This window comes from Balaenoptera acutorostrata, chromosome 12 (genome assembly GCF_949987535.1).
Source record: "Balaenoptera acutorostrata chromosome 12, mBalAcu1.1, whole genome shotgun sequence".
In the NCBI taxonomy this organism is placed as follows: Eukaryota; Metazoa; Chordata; class Mammalia; order Artiodactyla; family Balaenopteridae; genus Balaenoptera; species Balaenoptera acutorostrata.
In genome coordinates, this window is record NC_080075.1 from 92318267 (window position 1) to 92326661 (window position 8395).

Here is an 8395-nt window from a genome sequence, read left to right on the forward strand (position 1 = left end):
CTTTACACTGGGTAGTTCTGGTCCAGGAGAGAATACTGCCAGGGCAGGGAGCACAGTTAAACAAGCAAGATCTGTTCTCCTTTAAAAAGTTACTTCTTTTTTTCTTTTTAAATTTATTTAATTAATTTATTTATTTATTTTTGGCTGCTTTGGGTCTTTGTTGCTGCACGCGGGCTTTCTCTAGTTGCGGCGAGCGGGGGCTACTCTTTGTTGCGGTGCACGGGTTCTAGGCACGCAGGCTCAGTAGTTGTGGCTCACGGGCTCCAGAGCGCAGACTCAGTAGTTGTGGCGCATGCGTCACGCGGGATCTTCCCAGACCAGGGATCAAACCTGTGTCCCCTGCATTGGCAGGCAGATTCTTAACCACTGTGCCACCAGGGAAGTCCCTAAAAAGTTACTTCTTTATTGTATAAAAGTCCCCAGAACAAGGATGCTGTGTTGGGAATGCTTTATCTCAGCTCTGTGAGGCAGAAAGCCTAGAGGTTGGTTGGGTGAGAAAGCCTGGACTTCAGAGTCATTCTTTCCCCTCCAAATCACACCTCCCAATGTTAATAATAATAAAGTGACAGAAGGAGAGTTACCAATGGGTCCTTGAAGGTAAAATGAATTTATGGACCTGCCTGTCTGATCAAGAATTAATGGATTGAATTTAACCAGAAGGTTTTTCTCTCCCCTCCACTTATTGCTGGCAGGTTTTTTATTATTATTATCTATCAGCTAGCGTAAGAAGCATGTGAGTGAAATAAATGGGCAAGCCTGAAATGAATGTGAGACTATTATGCATTTCATTGAAGCAAGGTCACTGGCTTCTTCTGGAAAGTCTCAAGGTCACTCTTCCTATATAACAATATGTGACCTTTAGACATCGGTGACCTATCAGTAGATAGAAGGTAATTGCTCACATATTACTATTTATAGAAATATTTACACTTTTGACTTTTATCGTAAACTGATAATTTGCTCATCTTCAATATATTTCATCAAAAGCGACATCATTCTTCCCATTAACCTTCATGAAACACGCGCAGGATGAAAAGCATTGGTGTGCCTTTGAGGACATGCCGTATTTCGACCATGTCAGAGGAGCACGTGCAGTCAGTGGACATGCACAGCCACCGTGCACAGCGGCATCATCTCCATTTTGTTTTTTAATCTGTGCTAAGTTGGCTAGTTTTAGTAGCCATTCTTCATCCTCTAAGCACGTAGCAGAATATGGCCTGCTGTGTTTGTGAAAGTACCCCTGCGGTTCACCATTCAGCTCGGACACCCTGTTGAGAATTCTTCATCTGCTAAGCCCTTGGATTTCTTTATTCTTTTTTAATTTTTATTTTATTTATTTACTTATTTGGCTGTGTCGGGTCTTAGTTGAGGCATGCAGGATCTTCGTTTCGGCATGCGGGATCTTTTGTTGCGGCGCGTGGGCTCTTTGCAGTGTGCGGGCTCTCTAGCTGTGGCACGCGGGTTCAGTAGTTGTGGCATGAGGGCTTAGTTGCCCTGTGGCATGTGGGATCTTAGTTCCCCAACCAGGGATCAGAACCCGGATCCCCTGCATTGGAAGGCGGATTCTTAACCACTGGACCACCAGGGAAGTGCCTGTCATCTCCATTTTTCAAAGCACAGAACAGAGACGTTAAGCGACTCACCAAATTTATACAGCTAGAAATCGTGCAGCTGGAATTTGAAGTCAACATATGTGAACTTCATAGCTCAGGGACAGGAGAGCAACAGGATTGGGGACTGAGTTGCACCTGCAATTCCTCACTTCCACCACCCAGGCCCCCTCAAGTGCGCTGACACCCAGCGCCCCACAAGACCCCCACAATTCCACACTCAGGGAATCTGACCCCCACTTGCCAAGGGACTGAGGTCAGGAAAGCTGCTTGACGAAGCCTTGCACAAATGATCCTCAGTGTCACTCTGTTGCTACCACTGTTCTCGTCTACAGGTCCCTGTTAGGTGGACCTTGGTGACCATCTTCAAGGGCATCACATAAATGGGTTAAATAAATAACAAAAGTCCATTGTCTCAGGAAGATTGCAGGTAAAAAGCCGTTAGCTCAGTACTTGATCTATGTGTTCTGGGCGACAGAGGTGGGGGGCGCATTTTGTACTGCTCTTCAAGCTGAGGGACAGGCTGGTAGACTGTTTCTACAACTAGTAGAAACCCGGTAGTGTGGTGGGCAGGGGCTCCCAAGGGCATTTGATGCCCAGGGTGGGTTATTATCTTTACACCCTCCCCTAGTCGACAGAAGTAGTTCTGATTATAATCATGTGATTATCATTAATAATCGTTAGTTTCTTTTTAAAAAAAAAACCATAAACTCTTTTATTTATTTATTTGGCTGCGTTGGGTCTTTGTTGCTGCGCGTGGGCTCTCTAGTTGTGGCGAGCGGGGGCTGCTCTTCATTGCAGTGCATGGGCTTCTCATTGCGGTGGCTTCTCTTGTTGCGGAGCACAGTCTCTAGGCGCACGGGCTTCAGTAGTTACAACATGCGGGTTCTAGAGCACAGGCTCAGTAGTTGCGGCACACAGGCTCAGTAGTTGCAGCACGTGGGCTCTAGAGCACAGGCTCAGTAGTTGCGGCACACAGGCTCAGTATTTGCAGCACGCAGGCTCTAGAGCACAGGCTTCAGTAGTTGCGGCACGTGGGTTCTGTAGCTGTGGCTCGCGACCTGTAGAGCGCAGGCTCAGTAGTTGTGGCGCACGGGCTTAGTTGCTCTGCGGCGTGTGGGATCTTCCCAGACCAGAGGTCGAACCCGTGTCCCCTGCATTGGCAGGCAGATTCTTAACCACTGCGCCACCAGGGAAGTCCTTTTAAAACTAATAATTAACATTCAAAAAGATGAATAAATTTCAATTTTAATGATATTTATCAACTTTAGTAAAATTTTTAATGTACAAACTAAAATCTGCACTTTAACAAAAATACTTCACCTTGTAGTTCTCACTGCTCTCTTTCATTGTTTTAAATTTTAAACATAAGTGCTGACGTAGAATGACAAGTGAAGTAATGGAAGTTCAAGTCCTACTTCTTTGTGTTTACAGTCATGGCTTACAATCATTTTTTTTACTTCCAATATACTTTTTAAATGCAGGAGGACACAGTGCCCCAGGGGTTGGACCGAACCATGCCTGAAGCAAGATCTATACTTCTGAACCACGTGAACGTATTATAGCTGAGTGCGCTTGCGTTGGAACCAACTGTATAACTGGGAGGTCTTGGAATTAACTTCCATGTAAAATATAATGTTTGTGAAACGTGTTGACCTAAAACAATAAAACAGCCAGTTATTTTACCAGCAAAACGCGTTTATTTGGGAACAGTAAAGAATTGCAATTCAAAACTTGCAACCCTTGGGGAACTAGAGGCAAGCCCTAGGAACAGCGGAGGGGAACGTATTTTATAGAGGAGTAGGAGAACTGGGAGGGGCTCTTCTGAACTAAGAGTCCATTGGAGGAAACTGGGAGTTTGAAGTGTAGTGGCTTCTCATTGGCTGGGCTGTTGCCAGGCAAGGAGGAATTCTTCCTCCCTTCTGCTGGGTAGTAAAGTCACAACCATCTTCCTGCTGGAGATGCAAGGTAATTCTCTTCCTGTTCAGGCTGCAGTTGTTTTAAATGAGGTTCCTGTTTATTCATTTTCACAAAAGGTTAGTAGTGAAAATGGGAAACTACACCATTTCTAGACCAACAAGAGAGGTTTTCTTCTGGGAGGAGTATCTGTCACTGACAGCGTTTGGAAACTTTGGTTGGGTTTTATTATCATTTTAAAATGCTCTGCAGAACAGGCGCCTGGGTGCTGCCTGCACCGGGGCGAGGTTCCCCCCACCCAGGCATTGGTGTCACGGTGGGCGCGGGGGTTGTGTGCTGTGGGATGACGGAGAAATGTGACGAGGTGGAAATCAGAAGGTGACACTATGGTAAACCACATCTGCCTCCAGATTTTGTGCGTGTCTAACTCCTGTGGTGGTGAGCGAAACTCACGGTCTCAGGGTGTGAGCAGTAAGGCCCTGCATGCCCTGGGGATCCTAGCACACCGTGAGTGGCTTATAGACGACAAGGAGCCCCCGGGGCTGCCATCACAGTGACCGTCTGACCCCTGGAGGGGACCCGTGCTAGTTCTCTCCCCCTTGACTAAAGGCAGCAAAATGAGGTCTCCGGCTACTGCCCTGACCTTACTGCCCCTGGATTCCCTGTTGGTGCTACTTGTGGCTTCAGATTAAGAGCCAGAAGATTTGGGATCAAGTTCCAGTTCCAAAACTAACTAGATGACTTTGGGCAAGTCATTAAAACTCCCTGAGCCTCTTGTTTCTTCGTTTATTAAATAAACATAAGATCTGCCTGTTGACCTCACAGGGTGAGGTGAGAAGCTCACAGAGTAGCAGAAATGGAGACGCGTGGCCGGCTCCGGGGGGGAGGGGCGTCATTCAGCAGTGGTCTCAAACCTGAGCGTGCATCGCCGTCACCTGGCGCTTGCTAAACCACAGCGTGCTGGGCTCCACCCACACAGGTCTCATTCTGCAGATGTGGTGCAGGTGCATCCGTCCTGCCAAGTTCCCAGGTGACGCTGTTACCAAGGACCGCTCTTTGAGAACGATGCCTTAGGGTTCCCAGGGCGGGCGTCGGACTGGGCTCTGAGCCCTGGCTGCACCCTTTCTGTCTGCATGGCTGTGGCCAAGGTACTTAATCACTTGAAATCTCAGCTTCCTTCTCTGTAAACGGGATAATGCTAGTGTTGGGATCGGTCATGGCTGTGTGTACACTACTTAGTACAGGCTTCCTGAATGTCAGTTCTGACAGTGTGAAAGCGATTCTGTGGCATCTGTACACTCCTGGGTATTAATAAAAAAAACACTTCATTTCTGAAGCAAGAAATGGCTTCAGAGAGTTATCTATCCAAAATCAAACATTTTGGGAAACCCTAACATGTTTTACAGAAACATGATATATAGAGTGGTAGAAATTTTTATTCAAAAAATATAATTTGCAGGAAAATGTAAATTGGAGTTACAAGCACATAGTTTGAATATATGATGTTACATGTGTTCCTATGTTGATCTATAATTTTTGCTAGGTCAGCAGTTCTTAAGATTTTGGCCTCAGGACTCTGCACTTTTTAAAATGATTGAAGACCTTGAAGAATTTTTATTTATGTGGGTTATGTCTATTGATATTTACCATATAAAAAATAAAACACAGAATTTTCATGCCCTCTCTGGACACACCACCCTCCCAGCACCTCCACGTGTTCAACAACCTGACAGCTCTCTGAACTCCATCGCTTAAGTATTTGACGGAGGCTTCCTCATGTGGGCATGATTGAGTATTACCTCAGTCTCCAGCCCCCTCCCCTCCCCAGAGAACAGAAGATGGAGTTGAAAGTTCCAACCCTCTGACCACGGCTTGGTCTTTCTGGTGACTTGAAGCCATCAAGGAACCCACCAAGAGTTGTCTGCTTAGAACAAAAGATGTCCCTATCACCCAGGAAATTCCAAGTGTGGTTAGATAACAAGGTATAAAAATGTTTAACTTTCAGAGGTAATGTCAAGTACATAAAGGTCAAAAACAAAACTTTAAAACTCTTAGTGAAACATACAGGGGAATCTTTTTTATGGGCAGTGGTTCTCAAAGCGTTGTCCCTGGGGCTTCCCTGGTGGCACAGTGGTTAAGAACCCACCTGCCAATGCAGGGGACACGGGTTCGAACCCTGGTCTGGGAAGATCCCACATGCCACGGAGCAACTGGGTCCGTGAGCCAGAACTGCTGAGCCTGCGCGTCTGGAGCCTGTGCTCCACGACAAGAGAGACCGCGATAGTGAGAGGCCCGCGCACCGCAATGAAGAGTGGCCCCCGCTTGCCACAACTAGAGAAAGCCCTCGCACAGAAACGAAGACCCAACACAGCCAAAAATAAATAAAATAAATATAAAGGGAACGTTTTACAAAAAAAAAAAAAACAAAAAACAAAACTTTAAAACTCTTAGTGAAACATACAGGGGAATCTTTTTTATGGGCAGTGGTTCTCAAAGCGTTGTCCCTGGGGCTTCCCTGGTGGCCCAGTGGTTAAGAATCCACCTGCCAATGCAGGGGACACGGGTTCGAACCCTGGTCTGGGAAGATCCCACATGCCGCAGAGCAACTAAGCCCGTGCAACACCACTACTGAGCCTGCACTCTAGAGCCCGCGAGCCACAACTACTGAGCCGGCGTGCCGCAACTAATGAAGCCCGCGCACCTAGAGCCCCTGCTCTGCAGCAAGAGAAGCCACCTTAGTGAGAAGCCCGAGCACTGCAACAGAGTAGCCCCCGCTCGCCGCAACTAGAGAAAGGCCACGCGCAGCAAGGAAGACCCAACGCAGCCAAAAATAGATAAATTAAATTAAATTTTAAAAAAAAGTGTGGTCTCTGGCCAGCGGCAGCGGCAACAACTGGGATTTATTGAGCAGGCACGTCACAAAAAGAACCCAGGTGAGGAAACGCTTCTGATGAAATGTCCATTGTCACTGGTGATCAGAGAAATGTACATGAAGACCACAGTGAGACACCGTTGACAGCCACTGTCATAAATTTAAAAGCCTGAAAAACTCAGCTATGGGGAGAGTAGGGTTCTGCAGGCTCTCTGAGAATTTCCTGCTGAAAGTAAAAACTGGTGCAACTACTTTGCCAAAGTGTGTCACAACTTCTTAAGTCCCTTCTGATTACATCGAGAATTGATACCTTTTAAAAGCTTGTTCCGGATTGACCACTTGAGGAAGAGGGCTCCCTACCACATTACGACTGATGTCAACAGAGCAAAACGACATCACGTCCTGTGATGACTGGTAGACAAAACCCCACTACTGTTATAGCGCACTTTCTTCGACATCTCTTACCTGCATACTCCTCTTTCCTATTGCCCAGGTTATTTCTTTTTATTCCTTACGACAATGGTCAAGTACCTGTCTCATGTGTCTAGTAATTCATTCCCCTCCCTAGAGCAGAAGCTCCGTGTCATCTCACCCGTGTCTACAACAGTGCCCTTCACGAACTCAAGTCACAAGAGCAATTTAAACTTTTCTAGCTGTCGCATTTAAAAAGTAAAAAAAAATAAGTAAAAGTAAAATGAAACAAAACATAGTTTTAAATATATTTGTTTAACCCAAGATAGTCAAAATATTATCAGCTCAACATGCAATCAATATGAATCAATATGAAAAATTAATGACTTTCACCTTCTTTTTATTTTTCACAGTCTTCAAAATCCAGTGGAATTTGGATTAGTCCCCTTTCACATGCTCAGCAGCCACACGTAGCCAGGTCTAGAAGAGTGCCTGGTATATTGTTGGCCCTCAGTAAATGCCTATGGAATTTTTCAGTGGACCCTGAGAAACAGCAGATGGTTCCGTTACCCCTCATGTACAGACTACAGTGGAAAATGGCGATAGCTATTTCTATACGAGTATATGTTATATGCCATATGTTACATGCCAGGCAGTAAACTATCCACTTTGCAAACTTTATTATTTCACCTAATATCTCAATTTAAAGAAAACCCTTTTGCAGTGGGAATTTTCATTCCCATCATTCCCATTTTTCAGTTGATGGAATTAAGTCTCCAAGGGCTATGGATTTGACTGAGGGCACATATCCCCTGGTAGGTATCTTCTGACTCTGGTCCAGAGCTCAGTACCTTATTGAGAATGGGCCAGTTTTTGCCCAGGATAAGTAAAATCACACACTGCGAGCCAGAGATTAAGACAGAAAACATTTTCATATGAGTAATCAGTCAATGAAATGCCAGAAGGAACAGTTTTGTAATTGTAGAAAGCCGCATGGATGATTGTCTGAACATACTCAGATAATTCCAAACTACAACTTTGTAGGGACCGTGAGTATTCTGTGATAAGGGACCACAGGAACTTCCCTGGTGGTCCAGTGGTTAAGACTCTGTGCTGCCCCTGCAGAGGGCACGGGTTCAATTCCTGGTTGGGGAACTAAGATCCTGCATGCCGTGCAGTGGGGCCAAAAAATAAAATAAAATTAATTAAATAGAGGACCACAGCCAGCTAATTTACATGAAAAAGCAAGTCCTAAGTAGGTCTGACCCCAAGGTCAGGGGGATAGGGTCAGGCAGCACTTTTCCATGGGCCCAGCCTCTCTCCTCCCCCAGGGAACACTGCGGTCGACAGCTATATCTATACCCTACACAACTGTCATTGTTTCATATCTGGCTGAGGATCCCAGTTCTTTCAGAGCTTTGAAGTGAAGACGTTTGCTTTTGGCCCACTACCCTGACTTACTTCCACTTCAGCTTCCTAATCAGAAATCAGTGCTTCCAGGTGCCACCTGTGTCCATAACTTAACCTGTGTCACCAGGAGAACATGAGCTAGTGATGCTTCTAAAGAAAAGCAGGTCCAGAAAGA